The sequence below is a fragment of the Hirundo rustica genome, chromosome 10 (assembly GCF_015227805.2).
Source record: "Hirundo rustica isolate bHirRus1 chromosome 10, bHirRus1.pri.v3, whole genome shotgun sequence".
Lineage (NCBI taxonomy): Eukaryota > Metazoa > Chordata > Aves > Passeriformes > Hirundinidae > Hirundo > Hirundo rustica.
In genome coordinates this window covers 9,866,269-9,886,911 of record NC_053459.1, presented here as the reverse complement: position 1 = coordinate 9,886,911, position 20,643 = coordinate 9,866,269, and the positions used below count along the sequence as shown (strand labels likewise).

The 20,643-nt window shown below is 41.4% G+C and overlaps 1 protein-coding gene across 2 annotated transcripts in view; it reads left to right on the top strand.

Moving 5' to 3' along the window:
• Positions 1-19,965, top strand: part of IRS1 (insulin receptor substrate 1) — a 49,527-nt gene extending 29,562 nt beyond the window's left edge. For both annotated transcript variants that reach the window (XR_005702468.2, XM_040074625.2), the window contains one exon: positions 18,900-19,965. The gene's annotated coding sequence lies outside the window, so the exon portion shown is untranslated. The remainder of the gene's footprint in view (positions 1-18,899) is intronic.
• The last annotated feature ends 678 nt before the right edge of the window (positions 19,966-20,643 follow it).

Below are 20,643 nucleotides of genomic sequence, written 5' to 3'. Positions count from 1 at the left end.
CAAAATAATCTTATGATTTGCATTAAATGAGTTTGGTGAGGTGTTCTAAAAGGCATTCTTGGTGGATGGGAAAAAAGCACTAGAAAATACAGAAAGAGTGGCTGTGAGCACTGCCACTGCAGACCTGAGCTTAGGAGCATTAGGACTTTGGTTGGTTTGGTTCCAGTCACATTGTGCAACAGGGAAAAACAAATGTATGGAGAAAGCCTCCTTTGCTATCTGTTGGTAGAACTCCACTCCTTGAAATATTAAATTGCTGCAACTTGGTCTATGCAGGGACGGGGTACTGGTGCCAGCCAGCCAAACTCTGAGGGACAGCTGATGCACACCTCTGGCACGGGGCAGTGTGCAGGGACAGCTGATGCACACCTCTGGCACGGGGCAGTGTGCAGGGACAGCTGATGCACACCTCTGGCACGGGGCAGTGTGCAGGGACAGCTGATGCACACCTCTGGCACAGGGCAGTGTGCAGGGACAGCTGATGCACACCTCTGGCACGGGGCAGTGTGCAGGGCCAGCTGATGCACACCTCTGGCACAGGGCAGTGTGCAGGGACAGCTGATGCACACCTGTGGCACAGGGCAGTGTGCAGGGACAGCTGATGCACATCCCTGGCACAGGGCAGTGTGCAGGGACAGCTGATGCACACCTCTGGCACGGGGCAGTGTGCAAGGACAGCTGATGCACATCCCTGGCACAGGGCAGTGTGCAGGGACAGCTGATGCACACCTCTGGCACGGGGCAGTGTGCAAGGACAGCTGATGCACACCTCTGGCACAGGGCAGTGTGCAGGGACAGCTGATGCACACCTCTGGCACGGGGCAGTGTGCAAGGACAGCTGATGCACATCTCTGGCACAGGGCAGTGTGCAGGGACAGCTGATGCACTCTTTTGCATACAAGTACTCAGGGACAAACATCAACGTGTTTCTTGATAAGTGTGTCTGAGTCTGCTGAGAGAGCATTTAACAAATGCAGCATAAGAGGAGCTGCAAGATGCTGAGGTTCCTCTGCAGCTGAGTAAAGCTGTGAGCTGCATATCAGCAGAGGTGAATTTGGTGCTCTCAGTGTCCATTCAAGTGGCCTTGCTCCTTAAAGCATACTTAGTGCTGTTCTGCAGATGGGTGAGTAGGGATAATGTTACAGCCTGATGGCTGCTGAAGGAAGAAAGCTGCAGCACAGCCTAGAGAACTGTCACAACTTTGTTCAGTTTCTCCGGAAGTTTTTTTCCACATCTATACTTGTAGAGCAGAAACTGAAATTCAGTCTAACTTATATTAACTGAAATTCAATCCTAATATATATGTATTTCTATTGGCAGCTGCATTTGAAGCTTTCCTTGGCTATTTAGCTTTGAGAGGTTGACAAAGGCTGTCTGAAATACTCTTCTCTGACAATGAGGTAACTGACCTCATGTGGGGAAAGCTTCCTGGGCACCTAGAGATGTGGAAAACATTCAGGTCCAAATCAGCTGAGAGAGGGGGGACAGCTGCACTATGCTACTATGAACAGAAAAGATGCAATTTGGTTGTATCAAATGGAGGAGAGCCTCCCTAAGAAGGGAGAAGACATAGGATAAGCTGTCAAATAAGCCAGGTCCTGAGTTCTGGCTAGTGCAGGGATGGCAGTCTACCTGTGCATTTGAGGTGAGAATGGAGGAATTGTTTTGATACAGAGACGAAGTTCTGAAGGCTACAGGTCCATGTGCAGGTTGGATCCCTGTTTTCTCCCTGTTGCACAACAAATATCGTGGTATTCCTGTGACAGCCTCACTAATCCAGGTGCTGCACTTAGGAGTGACTGTAGCCTGGTCACATGTGGAGATTACTGAAGCTACAAACTAAAGTCTGGCCATTGATATTTCGCACAGTCAAGTTCTCATCTCTGAAGTTCTGTGAGCAGAAAAATTCCATCTGTTACTCTTGGAGAAATATGTGAAGTATCCACATAATCTCTTCAGCCTCTCTATTCCCACAGATCATGGGGTGCTTTGACGGACGTGGTTGCCATGTTCATTATGAGAAGGCTGAAGTCTTGTTGTGTAGTTTCAAAGTTAACTTTAACACCTTCTTGGATGCTATCTCAAACTGTGAGATTTGTGGGTTTTTATATTTAGCTCAAATTGTCTGCTATAATTGGCTTTGAGAAGGGTAGCTAACTGCTCAGGAAACACGCCTGCATTTTATGTTACTTAAAAACATGCGTCTGTCTTTTTGTCGTCTCAGAATCTGCTTTGCAGAGTAAGATTTGTTGGCATAACTCTTCAATTTACTTCCTTTATTTCCTTACTTCTGTGAGAAAGGTATGAAGCTCTGCATCTTCTCACTTGGCCACACCCTTGTCCTGACACCCCAGGCTGCCCTGATGGTGCTCAGCTTGGCTCTAACTCCAGTTTCACACAGCCAGGCAGCAGTGAAACCTGGAGGTGGTGGCTCTGCTGGGAGCTCTGCTGAGAGGGACCCACACAGCTGTGCTGAAGAACACTCCCATCCCCTGTAGCCACAGCCTGCCTTGGGGTCATCTATTCCCCCATATGTTGTACTTTCTAATTGTAGAAGAAAGCAGCGTAATGACATAGTTGCTTGCCTTGGACTTTCTGGGTAAAATGAAAATATATCTGTAAGGCTGTGATGTTTGATAGTGATGGTTGTTCTCAGTGCCTTGCTAAATGTCTTGGGTGATAAAGAAAGAGTGTTGGGGAGGAGGAAGCCAAACGAGTCCTCAGCAGCAGGAGCAAGCAATTTCTACAAAAGAGAAGTTGAATTCCTTCAAAACATTCTGTGAATGGTGTGGAATCAAAATATAATGCAAGTCAGAAGCTTCTCCCCCAAAAACAAATGTCTTCCCCCCCCCCCCCCCCAACCAAATGGGTTTTATTAATTTGCAGTTCAGTTGAATTCTCTCAAGGTTAGTTGTAGTTGTTCCAAAATTACAAAAATCCATCTAGAATGGTGGCTCCCAACTGACGTGCAGGGGCATGCAGAAGAGCCAGCAGGCTGTTAGATATGCTTTGAAATCTGAAGTAATTATAGCAGTCTCTCTGAAGTGTTGCATTCAGATTATGAGCACATTTATGCAAGGATTTTGGCACACATAGGTGTATCATGGAACAGTTAATGGATGCAGGAGGATGCTGGGAAGAAGGGCTCCTCAGGAGATTTAAGGTACTTGGGCATTACCTGGTGTGGATGTTACTTGATGCTTTGTTTCATGGTGATGTGAACATTTTTTCTTCTTAGTGGAACTCAGAGCTCTTATTGCACTTCATGCAAATGTTTGCATATTTGTGGTAACCAGAAAAATTGCAGCATAATGATCATTTTAGTGACATGTATAATACTCTGGCTTGTTCTTTATTGTATGTGGGTACTATGAATATCTCGCTGTACATGCAAAAGAATGAACATCTTTTCACTTTTAAAAGAACCCTCCCCATGTTTCACTATGACACACTGTATTAGAAACCCCAGTGCTAGGGGTTTCTAGTATTGATGTAATTCTTCCTTTGGAAGAGCTGTTTGGCTTAGCTGCACTCCCTTACATGATGCTTGTTCAGCTGGAGTGTGGAAATACTTGTTAGTGCATGGCAAACGGTGCAGGAGGTGCAGCAAGGTTTCTGAATTGGATGTGCTGCAGCTGCTGTGCAGGGCTTGGAGTGTCCGGCTGTTTCCCAGCTGCTGGAATCTGTGCCAGGCACATGCACACACACAACCCCCCCTTTAACTTGGTATTGTAGCCTGGGTTTGAGCCTGAGCATCTGCTTTTGCCAAAAGAAAGGTGTCACAGACCTAGTGTTAGAGAAAGAAATGTGATGACACACACACTCTTGTTCAATGGCTTGGAAAAGTCCTGGTTTATTGTTCCTCCCAGCTCGGCCAACAGACCCCAGCCCCAGCAGAGTCTGACTGGCTCCGGCAGTCTCCCACTGCAGGCTCAGACTGACCTCACAGCAGCAATTCTCTTCCCATTTGGGCAGACCTCTCCTGACCACCTAACCCACTCTTTTATCACACTCATCCTTATTGGATATAGCTGTGACCTATTAAGGGCAAGGCTGGTTTTGGTAATTAGCACAGCTGTGGGTTATCAGGGCAAGGTTTCCTGTAATCCATTCTCCTACAGAAAGGTTATGTATGACATGGTAAAAAAACCCTGAGACACAGGGCCTGTTAGAGATGCTCTGCACTGTGAACAGAAAGTGCTTAGTAATGGCCCTTCAAAATTATAGTCAGTATTTTTCATAAATGATAATATAATTCAAAATTAAACACCCCATTCCTATATTTCTGCCTTCCCACCACCCAGCCTATAGATTTAAAAATGACATATCAGCTGCGGAAGGAGATGCATATTGTGGGGCAGGGAGTACAGTTAGTTTCCTGAGCTGAAAAGGGGCCAAATCCACAGGTGAAGGGGGGCTGGTGGAGGCCTCTCTGCTATAACTTAATCTGAAGAACAGATAAATTCTTTCCTAAGTCAAAGCAAGCAATTCTAAACTGGTTCCCACTTGGTAAACCAGTGATATACTGATTTATAAATGATTGATGTTTTCATGTTGTTTTTACAGCCCGTAAGATGGAGGGGCTTAAGGCTTTGGGGGTTTATTTAGGTGTGTAGACACAAGATTAATTTGTACTTTATGTGGGTGCTAATATTTTATTTGATCTTCACAGAAACAACTACCACCAAGTGCAGAGAGTGGTTTAAAACCATAGGAAGGTCAAATATTGCTTGTTAACATAGTTTGATTTCTATAGTGTATACTAGAGCCCTTTGTAACCTTTTTTTGATAAATGTTCAAATCACTGAAAATAAAAGCCAAGGTATACTCTCACGAGACACCTGGGCCTCTCTGTAAGCTGTTTTCCCCTCTTAGCTCCTTGCCTAGCCTAGCTTCTTCTGGCTATGGATATAATGCAGGTTACAATGGTACTTGAACTGCTTTGTTGCAGGTGAAGGTAAAAGGTAGTTCTTTAAAATCCTTCCAGCTCAAACTACTGAAACGCTGGTGCTCACCCAAAGGCTGTCCCTTAAGTGCTGTGTTCCTGTTTTACCTCTCAAAAGCTGAACCTGCAGGCAACTTCAGGACAAAGAGTGATGTGACCTTTGCAAGCTTCTGGGACGTGTTTTGAGCTCACAGTTTTGTAACAGTTGATAATCTGTAATTTTACCTGGAGCTGGACCATAGCACATACTGTAGACATTTGAAGGATATGCTGAAATAAATTTTGCTTTATGCTTGCCTGTATCAACAAACTAAGGGTGCTTGAATGTGTGGTGTGCATATAAGTATATACTTGTGTGTATCAGTCTGTGTGTGTAGAGGGAGGGGGAGATAAAACCAGTTTGCGGTTTGTGCCAAATGGAGGCAAAAAGTGGGACAAGTCACATCAAAACAGGCATCTAAATGATTGCAGTATCAAGGCTAGTGGAAGGGGTGATCTGCAGTAAAGTAAAATGTCCCTTTTTTGTCCCTGCCACCTGACAGCTCTGTAGTTGCTGCACCCTTTGGAGCACCCTGTCTACTTGGGCTGCAGTTGAGTTTGCAAAGTATTACAGGGAATGCAGTGTTTTAAAGCTATTGTTGTTTTGTCCTTCATTAAGGCACAACATGTTTTGATTTGCGTGGAGAATATCTTTAAGACTGGATGCTTTGGCAGTGTAAACAATTGGAAAAGGAAAATGCATCTGTTTTCTATTACAATCTAATATTATGCTCATCTGTGGCTTCTGACTAATGGGCACTTGTTTACATATTGCAGAATATAGATTATCATTTTATAAACATAGTTTATAGTTGCATATTGGTTTCCTAAATAAAAGAAAGAAAAGCATAGTGGCTTATAGAAATGCTTGCACTGAGACAGTCCTGGAAGTCCAAAGAAGCAGCTGGTATCCAAGGGTGGGAGTGGAAAGCCTCTGCTTTCTGCACTGCCTCTCCCTTAGCTCACATACTGCCTCTATGCTCAAATCTGTTTGTTACTACTAATGACTTCTGCTTGCTAAATTTAGGATTTGTTGTAAGTGAAGATTAGAGCATTGTTTTCCTGTAACTGAATCTGATTTGTAAACCCTTAAGCAGAAGAGAAAGTCTTCTTCTTTAAGTGTTTCAAAGCAAAATGTCAGTAGACATCTGTGTACTTCCCTGGTTTAATCACTACATCTAAATTGCAGCTGTGGGATATTTCCAAACCCCTGTTTTCCTTTCTTACATTTCCATTAATTTTCAATGAAGCATGGCTTTGTTGAATGAATTGGGTTATTATTTTCTGAATCTCAAATACATCATGTAACTGTAGTGGCTAGTTCAACATTTAGAATCCACAGCTTTGAAATCTTAGCCATCTGAATGCATTATTACTGTTTGTTGATACAAGATTGCTCTGACTGAAAGAACAATGCAGAAAAAATTGGTTATTTAGTCCTCTCTTGAATGTTTAAGCTGACAGTACACTTCAAGCAGCAGTAAAGGAGCCATCTGAGCACAGAAGAGAAAATAAGAGTATGGAAGCATGTGTAGATACATTCCTGAGCCTGTGCGGAAGAAACCCGACAAATAAAAAAGTAGAGAAAGATGGGAGCGTGGGTATTTTTTAAAAATCTGTGTTTACAATTATTCAAAAATATGATGGGCTAAGATGAGTTAACTTCAAAATAATTGTTTTGTTTGCCCTGTAAGGAAGTTCAGGGTATTTTAGCTAAGTTGCTTATTCTTTTGCAAATGTATATTACAAGATTTTTCACTTAAGAAGTCATATGAATGTCTGTATTGTCTATACTTTGCATGGTAAAATAGCAGAACATCTAATTTGCTCCTATTTTTGACAACTTTCAGTGCTTAAGGAAGAAATTTCCCATGCTTGTTACTAGTCTCCCTCCAGTTGAAATTCCCTGGAAAGCTTTAGCTGAAAGAATTTAACCATCTTCAGTGAGATGAGAACACCATTCCTTTTTCATCCCTTCCAACCGCTGCTTCAGACAGTGCTGATGTTTTGCATATTTTGAAGTGACCTTGAAGTTTGGAAGGAAGCAATTGCTCCATTTCAGGGGGTGTATTTGCCTGAAAGCCACACTTTGTTATGTCAATACTCCGAGTAACTGAGGAATGCCAAGTTGCATTGACAGTAGAACTTGCTACACCTTCAGGTATTATTTGAAAAAGCTGTGGCTCCCACTGTGTGAGCTTCCACAGACCCTGATGGTGTTTTTCTCTTAGCAACCAGGACTGCAAGCTGGGAGAGAATCACAGACAAAAATGAAGTCTGAAAGGCAGTTTTTTTCTTGCTCTAATACCAGGACTTCAACAGAAAGGAAAGGTTCCTGTGTTTGCATTTCATCGTATTGTCTCTGTAGAAAAAAATGCCTGCAGATGCTACAGAAACTCCTGAGTTCTAGTTGTCACGATTTTTAATTCAAATTAAACATTGTATTAAGCCTTATGCATAGTTGGTAACTACAGAGAGAGGAAAATGCAATTGTTGAGACTGGAGAACATGTAATAGAAAAACAGTCATTTCCAATATAGGATGTATTTATCTGTAGAAAATAACTGTAGTTATTTTTTTCCCTTCTCCTTCTATGATAATTCTTATTTCTAACAGTCCTCAGAATTTGAACCGGAAATCATAAATTTTATCTGACAATATGGGAGATTTTTAGGGGGAGGTTGTTCGTTTTCAAGGCAGGGAACTGTCCTGGTTTTGGAGAGCTTTTCTGTCCAGTAATGCAATTGAACTCCTTTTTTCATGCTACTGTACCCTGTTTTAGCTCCTTTTTGTATATACACACACTTATAGGCAGTGATGTTGCACTCTTACCTTTTGTATGTGTGATAAGTAGAAAATGTACATTAGAGAACACTGTGATAGGCAACATACCTTCTGATAGAATTTGAGACTGCAAAATATAGATTTTTGTATGGTAATATATTTTCAGAGTTTTCTTTTGTTCCTTAAGCGATTCAAAATGATGAAATATATCTTCAGAAAAGCTTTAATAATATGAAAAAATCTGCTGTTGCTGGCAAACAGATGTACAGAATAACACTGAGATCTCTACTTGCTGTGGTGTGTACTTTTATTACCCCAAAAGACCATGAAAATTGAAGTTTTATAACAAAAATGCTTGCTTTATCTTAATTAAAACCTTCATTTAACAGAACTGGACTTTCAATTAGAGTATTTTTGGCTCTGGCATGAAGATACAGATGGAAAGTAGAAATTGGGATACTCTGCCATTCTTTACTGTAGCTTAGTCATTCAGAATCCCTAGCACTGGAAGTACAGGGAGTTTCCAAATGTATACAAAAAAACCCAAACCAATGCAGTATTCTGTTGGATAGGAGGGAACACAGGAAGAATTTATAGGTAGATTCTGAGAGCAGAAATTGTTTTAAAAGTGACTGAGCTGTGAAATTTCTTGAAAACTGCACTGCTGCTTGTCACAACCACTGATTATTTTTAAAATTATATTTAAAATTTTATTTTATAATTTCCCTCTACATTTCAGGCTGCCTTCTTCCATCTCAGGCACATCTTTCATCTGCACTTGCTCCTTAAACTATAATGCAAGCTTCTGTTTTTTAAGTTACATCTATAAAGCTGAATGGAACATTACCCTCCTTGTTTGACCTCCCACATGCGATACACAATCCATTAAATCTCATGTAATATTTAAGAATTTAATACATTCTTTGCATAACATAACAGTAATAATACTGACAAAACACTGCTCCAAGCAAAAGCGCTTATACAAACAGCTGATCTGTGAGCAGTGGGACTAATGAAGCCGTGTTTCCTGGAGGTTTTTCTCACATTAACTGGCCCTTTCCCCTCTGCAGCTTCTCTGGAGTATCTGACCAGCAGTGCTGGGCTCATGACGGGGTGGGTGCAGGGGTTGAGCGTGGGTGCTGACCCCCCTGGTCTCCTCTTCATTTTGGGGAGAGTTTCCAATGTATCACCAGGTAGTTTTGTAATCAGAGAGCATCAGCAGGCCAAGTTAGGTCCAGATTCTTCTCATGGCTAAGGGGACTGGGTGGCCAGTGGTACGAGTTGGTGTGGTAGGTTATGAGAGCAGAGAACTTCCCGTTTTATGAGATTATAAAGTGCAGTGATACACCATGATAAGCCTGGATTTTTATATATTTTGTCAAGATTAATGTCTAGAGGATGTTTTAAGTCACTGATTAACCAAGACTTCTTTATGTGATATTGTGTACAGATCCTTTAGTGTGTATGCTAAGCCTTTAATCTGTGCTATCTGTTTTTAATTTTCAATTGACTTATGCTAATAACTTCTAAAGGGTTATCTTTAATGCTGGATTTGACAACTCATGGAAGATTTATGTGACAATAATAACAGTGTCTATCATCTAGTGATATTCTTACTGATACTCTTGTGAACAACTTTCATTATATGGAAAGAATTTCATGTGACATGTTCCTTTTAAAGGTTTAAACTATCTGACTGAAAATTCTGAGATGAGAAAAACTTTCACCTAGTTTGACTTTTGATTGTGTAATTATACAGTTTCATAATGCTAGATTGGTGTTGCAATTAAATAGCTAATGTGACTGTTGATTAGTTTCCCATTTGAAATCATGGCAACTGAACAAGTGAAGGTTAGTCCATTTAGGCTGTTAGTAACTTTAAAATATAATATTGGCAGTCATTCAGGCTGTTAAGATTTTGCTGAATGAAACTCAAAAACACCCCATCAGTAAAATACTTGATTTGTCTAATTGGTCTCTATAATTTGGATTTAATTCACAGCTGTATCCAAATAGGGTTCCCCCCTCCCCAAGTGCCTGCCAGGTGCTGCCTCCTCTGCTCATGTATTTCAAATGTGAGATAGCTTCATTGTTTTGAAGGAGATTGTATTTCCTTTGTGCCCTTTCATCACCCCATATTTAGTATTTTCTTGTCACTATGGTTTCTGGAAATAAATTGGATGACAGTTGTTTTGAAAACCTAGTCTATATACAAACAAGTTTTTCAGTGTTTAAATGCTGCAATGAATAGTTTAGTGTGGACTATCTCAGAGCTCATTAAAGTGCTCAGCATTATTTTTGAGGTTAATCCCATTGCAGGCTGGGGTTGATTGCTAATTCAGTGGGAGGAGAAGGGGTAGAGCTCTTGCTTAACTTTTATAAGTGAAGGCTTATTTTCTTATGTTGGAATTTTGTTGTCTTTTTTTTTTTCTCCAGCTAAAAATTACATCGCATGTAGTTTACTTAATTTTATAAATCTGTTTTAATGTGGAATAATGCTTGGCTGTATGTAGTCACTCTGAAATGTTATTTATTTTTCTAAGCATTGGTACTTTTGCCTCCCACCCTCGTGTGTATGGGTTGTTGTAGTTTCAGACCATGTAGCACAAAACGTACGTTTCCCACACAGAACGTATTCTTCAGTTTGTAGGAGTGATCCGGGAACGAGACATTTCTTCAGTCCTTTTTATTCTCAGCAGTGTGTGGCTGCCCGATGTTTTATTTATAGCACCTTGTCCAGATGCTGCCCTGTGTCTGTCTTCATGTGGGCACTGTCAAGACATTAGCACCCTGCTGTCTGCCCCTGGCACAGCCTGAACTCTGCTGGCAGGCAGCAGTTCTCAGCTCACGGGCAAGGCACCGAGACACGGCAAGATGAGGGCAGAAAAATGATTCCCTACGTATTGTAGTGACGGTGCATGTTTGAGACTTCACGACTTCCTCCTCCTCACAATAAAATTTCATGTAGGAAATAGATGGGGGTTTATCTTTTCCTTGAGACTAAGACTAACTTGAGTAAAACTACAGAGCAAATCAAACCAAGGGCAGAATTAGATTTCAGGTCTTTCTGCATGTGGTTGTGTGCTTGTCCAGCCAGCTGTAGGTTGTATACCCAACCACAGCACTTCAGTTTTGGCAGCTTTTGAGTATGGCTGATGCTTTGAATTTCAGTTATCAGCTTAAGTGTCAGAGGAGTCTGAGCACCAGGTTTGAAGCGCTGGGAAGAGGAAGATGCCATGTGACTCTTAGGGAAGTTTTGCAATTTACAGCAGAGAGGGAAGGTAAAAAGGTCAGGTCAGATGAGTGCAAATTGCTAGAAATAAAGTGTGAATGTATGTGGATGTACATGAAAATGCATTCATACTGAAACAAACAATGTTGTACGTCAGTAGTTTTCTAGGATTTCTTATCTTGGCCTACAAAGCACAAAACAACGTGTCAAAGCAGTTAATGTAATTCATTTAATGTCAGAGTGATAGTGGTATCTTGGTGAAAAACGAAATCTGCGGTTAAACTATTGTTTTCTAGTCCAGTGTCAAGATGTAACAAACTTGGCTGTTGCTTTCTGCTTTTTACCAAAGACTTTCTCCTTTCCCTTAAATAAAGCACAACTTCTCATTTGTTTTCATCTGTTTCTGCTGTATGGTAGTTTTTATATTATGGAGTAGCAGACAGTTTCAAAATAATGGATTCTTTCCTTCTACCTTGGCTTTCCAAACTACTTGTACAATTTTGTCAACTTTATGAGATTTCGTTTGTTCTTATCCCTTCCCTGCTTTGTTTTCTTGGCATGCTTTTCACAATGTCTTTTCCAGTACCTCCTTATTAACCTTTTTTGATATTTAATGCGCTGTTGTTTTGAATTGAGGAAGTGTTTCATCCAGAATCACTGCAGAACTTCCTTCCCACGCTGCTGCCCAGACGTGCTGCAGACTAGCTACTTAATTTGCACTGGCAAAATTTCAAAGTGAAGGTCAGCTGGCCAGGTTATCCCCCTGCGGGGCTTCTGTATCCCTTCCTAAATGCCATTTTTCTTCTGTCTGTTCCGCGTTTCCCCTTATTTGTCCATTGGGAGGAAAATGGCTCCAACAAAGTTCAATGCTGTGACTCCTTCCTTGCTTTAAGCTGTAACTCTCACAATTTAGTATGCATCACAAAAACAGTTTCAAGGCAGTTTAGACTATTTATTTAGGGGTTTTAACATGTTGTCAGAGAAAAGAAATCTGTCAGAAAATGAGCATTATAGAGTTGGGTCAGAAAAGCACAGGAGAAAGTGGTATGGCTTCTGGAATGGGGAACCAGCCCAGAATGCCAGAAAGGTATGTGAAATACAGATTCACAGAGAGATAAGGATATTCAGCAGCTGAGATATATTCTGATTATGTGGTAGCTACACTGGGTGTTACATGTTGCTGAGATCCACTGCTGGTGTAATTTAGTTGATATAATATGAGCACAGCTTCAGTGCACTCAATTGGGATCAAAATTAATTGTGTATGTTTAAATTGCTGACAAGCTGAGGGCGTGTGAGTGCATCTAAAGGCACCCAGGTGATCTGCTTCCCTATGGTCAGAGCAAATGTAATGATTCCCAGCATTGGTGAGTTTGTCATTGCTATTAAAGTAATTTAATCTGAAAAATAAAAGTTCTAAGAAAGCTCCTGTGAAGAACAAATTGCATAATGAAGTTGTTTCTGGGTTCCCCTTGTTAGTATTTTTGCTATTTGGTTATATTTTTGACAAAGACAGAAACTGAGCAGTGTTTTCTCCTGAAGGACAGCCATACAAAGTGTATTTCACCAGTGCTTTCTTGAACTGGGTGTGGATTATTGGGTCATCATGAGAGGTGTGAATGCCACAAATTCTTCAGGGTTAGAGTCTGCAGACTTGGTGAGCTGAACAGTACAAATTCCAAAATAATGAATGATCCCAGTTGTTGAATTTGCAAGTTTATTTGAATCTTAAAGACACAAGCAGTGTTGCCCTGTGAGGCTTGAAGCTGTTAACAAGATGGTGCACATTTAGGGTTTGATATTGCTCTGATTATTGCAGTCTAGGGAGGAGAGAAGACCCTGGGCCAGCAGCGGGTTTATCTGAAGGATATCAAACACAAACAGTGCTGCCAAGTGTATTAGAGGAGCATTATGAGAAGATTTGGGATGAACTTGGAGTATTGATCTCAGGAGATCCCTGGCTTCGTAGTAACATCTTTATTTTCAGTCCTGAAACAAAGGGGTTTTCTCTCTGTTGTAAGCAGTACTCAACCTTTAGCTGATTAGTCAGATGGACTATTAGTAAAGAAAGGAAAGATCCAGACCTTCAGTCCTTACAAAACTGGAAGACACAAACACGAGAATCCCATTTATAGCATCACAACTTTTAATGAGAAAGGCTCTGCCCAAATTTTTTCATTTCATAGAAACCAACCAACCACAAACCTACAGCCTGTATCTTGGATTTTTGTAACTTGCAACTGCTGGACACTTTTGTTTTATGGCTTGCTTAGCTGTGCCACCACAAGAAAAGTTGTAGAATTTCTTTACAAAACATGCTAATGAACTTAAGCTTTCTTTCTAAACTTAATTGTATTTTGTTTCTTTTCTACATAGAAACTTTGTGATTTCCTTTTCCCAGTATGTTTTATGCCAGTGCAGAGAGCTTTGTTGGTGGAACCAGGAAAATCTGACCTGCAGCAGCTTCACTCTTTCCCATGCCAGGTGCTCAGGGCAGGCAGTCCTTGCCTTTGTGTCTGGCAGCAGCCTTTCTTGCTGACCTCAGTGATGGGTTGAGTTTTCTCTTGAATGAATTTAAATCAGGTTGACATGCTGTGAAGCTGAAATCAAACATACGAATTCTTTGCTGGGCAGAAGCTCATCCAAAGAATGTGTGTGGTTTAGTTTGTACTTTCCCACTGTACTTACATCCCAGGAAATGGGTTCTTAAATGTAAAAACCTGGTTCTGCTCTTCATCTTATTTTTAAAGTCTCATAGTTGTTGGTTTTTTTCACCTTCTCTTTCTGGGAAAAAAAGGAAAATTTTCTTCTGTAGTGAGGATGGCTTTTTTTATTCCAGCGCTACACCTGAACTTTGAACCAGTAGCAGAAAGATGGTATCATCTGTAAGTGATCTATCTCTAGGTTCCTTCCTCCAGCAGTGAATGACCTCTATGAAGACAAAACCGGGTGGAAACACCAAATTCAGTTATTCTGCCTTACAGGAAAGGACTTGGCGAAACCGAATTTTCAGTAATTCTCCATTTAAGATGTTCACGGAACAGCTGAAATAGGTATTTTGGGTTACAAGGAAGAAAAACTTATCTATTAAATGTAGATTACAGCTTTTCAAGTTAAATAGCAATGTTGTAATCACTTTGCATGGTTCTGTTTGGGATTGCTTTTGTTAGACCCGGGCTGCAATTAACACACTGGAGCACCCATTGTTCCTGCCTGCATTCCTTGGCTCTTTCGCCGTCGCTGGGAGTGGGGAAGCGCTGCAGCTTATTTGCATCTCTTTGTGAAAACGAGTTACTTGAGCTAGCTTAAATTTTGGTCGATGTTTTTCATTTATCCGAAGGAGATGCTTCCCGTGCCGGTGTGCCCGGTGGTAATGCCGGGAAAATGTCATGAGGCACTGCTCGTGCTCATCCGTGCGGGCAGCGCGGAAACGGGGATGGCGCCGGTCCGCGGCTCGGTGCGCGGCGTTTCCTTCTCATCGGCTCGTGTCTCCTGCAGATGCCACCAAGAAGAGCTGCAAATGAGCTCTCCAAGAGTTCTTAATGTGCTTACGTTGTCTCGGATCTCTAAAGACGCCCCGTCATACCTGTCCGGGCAAAGGGTGCCCAGGCTGCACCGAGACCTCGGCTGCTGGAATCCTGCATGAGTCCTCCCGAGGAGGTTCAGGATGGCTCTCCTTTTGTTTCGAGCTTTTGTTCGTGAGCTTTTTATTTACGAGCTAGATCTGTTCATTATGTGGAAGCCACTGTTTAATCTGTTTAAGGTGATCTATAGGATCCTAAAGTAAGCAACAAATGCACTTCTAAAACCTTGTATTCATAACTAGTAACTATGACAGGGAGTCTTCAGCTAGTCCTTGCTCGTGGTTTCAAACGATGTGTTGATGGGATAGGTACAGTTGTGGAGAATGTGTTTGGATTAACGAGGTCAGTGGCAGAGCTGCAAAATACCCTCATTTGGTCGATTCAGAAAAAAAAATCTGCATTTTCTTCAGTCAAGAACCATTTTTTTCACTGACCTGGCTCTGTCACCTGTGGAGTTGTTTCCTAAGCGGATGCCAGCTGACACTGGAAAGGTGTCACAGTGGGCTGAGCAGGTCAGCTCTTTGGGAGCTGTGTTTTGCCCTGCTGTGTTAATCAGTGACAAAGTAGTTGCATTTATTTGCTGAAATGATGCTGGAACTTCAACAGTAACTTCATGTTATTGGACTGTTTTGAAATTAAATGACCCTTTGGAAGGGCATTTCTATTGGCATTTTAGCGACAAGACGCATTATTGGCTCTTAATAGCAAATAGAAGTTTAAATTGGCTACTGGAAAGCCTTTTGCTGGAGCATTGCTTGAGTTTTCACTTTTTGCTTTGCTTTATTTTTTTCCTCCTTGGTTACTTTCAAAGAGAATGGAGTATAAGGAAGGAGTAAGGATTACACTTTAAGTGTAGTTTAGCAACACATATGTGTTATGTATGAAAATTCTGTCTGACTTCAGAAAAGATATATTAAGCTGTCTAGACACTCTGCTCTTAGTTCAAAATTTTAAGTACTCTTCTTCTCCATCTCCCCAATAATGGAAATAAAATGAAATATCACCTTATTTTTAGTTACTGGATTTAAGAATGAGATTTCAGCTGTAATAGGAACTGCAGCTAGCTGGGCTGTATCCATCCTGGACTAAGACATTTGAGAAGGAAGCTTTGCCAACTGGAACGTGCATGAGTGTTATCTGCATGTGTGTTGTAACAGATGTTGAGCAGAGACCACTTGTCAGAGGTACCTTGTAGGAACTTTTAAAGATGCTTGTTTGTTTCAGTACATTTTTCTTGCCTTGCTAACTTTTTCCATAAAGTCAACCACAAACTGCATTATTGGGGACTCCAGCTGAAACTTGTGGTGAATAGGAAATAGATTAAACACAGGTTTTCCCTTTTCTCGGGTTGCCAGCAGTGATGTCAGTCGCTTTAATGGTCCTTACCTCAGCTCGCTGCTGTCCTCGCACTCTCTATTAGAACACTTGTCTTCTGCACTGTTTAGTGTGTTGTTAAGGAAATGCTGATGGGCTGGAGGTATCCAGCCGATTACTTCATTTCCAAATAAGGTTCTTTCACCTTAAAGCACACTGCAACAGCTCACTGAGGAGAGAGGAGATTCAGATTGTTTTGTCAAAAATTTGGGCAATACTCCTTTGAAGTCCAAGCAAAGAACATTTGTATGCTAAAACTGAGGGGTAGGGCTTTTGGCTGTGCATGAGGCACAAATAATGGATTCAAGGTTTATAGGTTGTGTGTTTCCAGTGACCTCCGGAGGAGCAGCTTTGCTCTCAGATTGTTTCCTACACATCTTTGTGCATTCAGACAGAACAGGCACCACTGTACTGCAGCAGCAGTGTGGGTTGTCATTCTCGATTACTCAGTTCATGTTTTGTTGAAAGAGATTGGTCACAGGAGTGGGTGTGAAAGCCAGTAATTGCAATCAATAGTTTCAGATGGTCCTTAGCAAAGATCCTAGTTGATTTTTTTTTTCCTTCCCAAAATTAAAAGAAAACAAAAGCTACCAATACATCTTTAGGAAAGGGTGACAGACAGATTTCTATGTTGTACTGCTGAAGATTTGGAGGTGTCACTACAAGCTTGAAACTGCTCCACGCCCCTGTGTTCTGTCGTACCTGCAGCTGGCATTTGTATGAAATTCAGCCTGTACCAGGTCATGTCCTACATGATTCTGGCTCTTCATCCTGTCTCCAACTCTTGGGTATTTCAGGCTTTTGTGATTTTTCACTCTTTTTACAGATATGCAGGACTATAGTGTACAAGCATTTGGGCTTCTTTAACTGTGTGTTTCTTCAGTTTTCTTTTCTGAGTGAATTCGTCTAGGAGGTGTTTTGTTTTACCGATAAACTTGTTATTCTCTTTCTTCCTCGGCTCTTCTGACTTTAGAACCCTGGAATGAATACCCTCCAGTAGTGGTTGAGATGAATTCTTGGCCGTATTGATGGAATTGGTGAGGAATTGGATGGGACAGGCTGTTTTGTTCAATACATGATGTATTTAAGTTTAGATGACCTGAATACTGGTGAAGAGGTGTAAAACTTGGCCGTGATACTGCAAATCATGTATTATTTATGCTCATAAAATCTCTTAGCAGAATGAAGTCTGGCCGTGTAGAAAAGCTGTTCCTTCCACTTGCCCTGTGAGTGCAGGACAGGTTGGACCTTTGGGCCCTGCTGGATGGGAGCTGGGGGTGGAACACCCACCTTGGATGTGCAGCACACACATCACCCACACTTTCCTCCTCCATTTACATGAAGCCATTTCTCCTTTGTTGCTTGTCTTTATTAATAAAGTATGGCATTACTGGCTAATTTTAGGTCAAATGTAGTTGAAAGCTGCACAGCTATGTGAAGCTGTATATAGATATTTGGGTAGGAACATTCCAGTAGATTGCAATGTGAGTGCAGAAGAAAGTTGAAAGTAAATAAGAGATCTGTGAGATAATTCTCCAGGGAGTTTTCACAGCATACCACACATCATTTGCAGGGATAGGCTTTCCTTTCACTTGAAGGACCACACAAAGTAAATTTTGTTTCTTGTGCAATTAACAAATATAGGACAGGAGGTCTTTTCAGTTTTTTCACTTCAACGTGTCTACGGGAAGCCTTTATTTGTACTGAGGAAAATGCACTGTTTACCTGTCCTTTCAGGAGCACAGTTAATACTGAACATAGAAATTGACACACTTCTATGTAAAATGTGAGTCTTGCTTCAGCAGATTTTAGCAAAAGTACTGAAATGTAAATGCTGGTAGCACTCTCACCTCAGGTAAAAGACAAATTGTATTCATTTCCATGCTGCATGGGTTCGGTCCCCAGTGGGTCTGGCTGCGTGTCAGTGGTGTGCAGAGAGGATCTGGGGCTGTGGTGTGGGAGGCCCAGGGGTGGCGGGCACTGGGGGACACCAGCCACAGGACCTCAGGAGCGCTGGGAGGCAGCCCTGGTGTGACCTCAGCTCTGTGTCCCCCAGCAGGGACTGTGCTCCCCATGGGGGCTGGAGCAGCTGGCAGCAGGACTCCAGGCCATCCAGCCCCAGGTGCATCCTGCTGGGCACTGCCTCGCTCCTGATCAGGGCTGGGACTCACAACCTGCCTGGGGAGAACCAGCAGAAAGGCAGAGTGCAGAGGACTTGCTGACCCAGGCTGGTGCACTGTGCGCAGTCAGGGAGGCTGCAGCAGATGAGGAGAACTGGGGACAGGGTCAAAGGCAGCTTTGCATTTTACAGTCAAATGTGCCATGTGTTACCAGGGTTGTGGGACCTTGTTATTCACCCAGCCCTCTCTCAGAGGAAAGCAGAATGTAGATAAGTTTATGGACTTTACCAGGATTTTCTGTGTACAATTTTTTTGGACTTGTGTGTCAAATGGGGAATGGTAATGCTGCACCCTGAATGCTCCATTCTGTGGTCATCCTCCCCAGGCCAGCCGTGATATTTGCAGGTGGCCAGGAAGGCCTCTTGTAGGGGCTGGAATACAGTGGATATTTCTTATAGCTGTAAAAATGCCAACAGCAGGCTGGTGTTTGGAGTTTTTCTTTCTCTTGTTACAGGAGCTTGTCAGAGTTAATCAGTATGGACACTTAAATTGTTTCTGCTTAGGTGAATCTCTTGCAAGTTTTAAATATGTTTCTGACTGCTTTGAATTTTATTGCCAACATCTGTTTTAAATGCTTTTGGGATTCACATGCTTGAGTACAGTTCAACTGTGTATGCCACATTTTTTCAAGGTGCTAACACTTTCAGTTTGAATGATAACTCTTTTAAAGAGAAAAAAAAAAAAAAAGGAAGGGGGGGAAATAATTGCAGAAAATTTTTAAACTGCTCATGATGCTAATTTTCTCTCTCTTTCAATTACAGAATGATGACCTACACAACCTCACCAAATCCTTCTTTTAAACTCATGGGTATCAAGACTATAAATGTTTCATGCTATCACAACTAGGACCTCACCTCCTCCTCCTCTTCCTCTGTAAATGGGTACGATGCATCCAGTTCAGTTTGTTTACTTTACACAAACCTCAGGAGTTGTTGACTGAGCTGCACATCCTGTGTTGTGCCAAGCAGAAGCACTGTGACACCTGGACAAGTCTCTCTTCATCCTCTACCATAAAGACTTAGCTGGCCACATGAACTGATGTGCCCACCACTACATCATGGTGAGAATGGGTATTTTACTAGCACATTTACACAACTTCATTTGCTGCTGAAAACCTGTATGACAAATCATCATTGTAAATTATTACATACAAAACTTAATGTTGGTTGAAGAGTATTAAATATTTAACATAGGTTTTGATTTATACATGTACTTTTTTAATTAAAATGTAACTTTTCCTACAGCACATCTTTTTTGATGTGGAACTGAGGTATACTATATTCTGTTGTAAACAGAGTGGGGAACCTGCTTAAAACAAGGCTTCTAAGAATAGAGTAGGGTACTATTCTTGTTTTAAGATTGTAATTCAGAAAATAATATAATACGAGTCATTGGTCCCTGGGCCTTGATTGTACAGTCATATTTACTGATACTATCAGTTGTAAGATAACCCCGATGTTGAGCTGAATTCTTTCCAAAAGAAAAATAATTTTGTACTCCTTGTAAAATAATAGTCTGTATTAACTGCAATGAAGACAAACTTTACTGTACATGGGTATTTACAAGTGTCAACTTGAATTCATCAATTGCACAGGAACTGACAAAAAAAAATCAGAAAAAAGAAATCAAAGTCTTCCATTGTATATATTGTAAAGAAGAAAAGCAAACAAAAAAAAATCAACCACCAGGAAACCACAAAGCAAAATGGAAACAAAAAAAAAGGGTGAACTTTTTAAATTGACTCTTTCCCTGGAATGAAAATGTGGGTGTTTGTAAATTCTGGAAATCTCTTTCTATATGTAATAAACTAGATACTGTTTTATCTGCTGTAGTGGGTTTTGGGTCTTTTTTATTTTCTTGTTAAGCTGTCTCAAATATCTGAAATTGTCCCACCAGGTTTCTGTGATGTTTCCATGGTTTGTCATTGAGAATAGCTGTGGACCACAATAGCTTAAGAATGAAGTGTAATTAGGTGGAGTAGGGAGTATGGGTCCTTGCTTCAATTTTCTGGAGACTTTTTCTGGATACAGCTCTCCTTCCACTGAATTCAGGGGAAGCGTTCACTTGGAATCCATAGCATGTAAAATCACTTGGAAGCCACAGCAAGACTTCAGCATAAAATTCAAAAAGCATGACTCAGATGATTATCTCGAAATCAGTGCAAGAGGCACGACAAGGAAGAATTCTGTGACTCTCCTCTGCTTTACACTGATTCTATGCAGATGAAAATTCTTTTGTGCATAGCATTTGCAGAGTCTTAATTCTTTGGGGGACTGGAAAAATACTGAGATCATGGATTTTCAAGTAAGATGTTGTTGAAGTGATAATTGAATTTGAAGCCATGTCAGGTCCCCGTTGATCCCTCCTGCTTCCACAAAGCAACTCCATGGACTAGTGCACATTCAAAGGAATTCTTGTTATCAGGAAAAAGCAGGCAGGCACAGCAGCAGCTCTCCCTGCAGGAAGGCTGTCAGCCCTCAAAGCAGGGGTTTCTTCCCCTTGAGA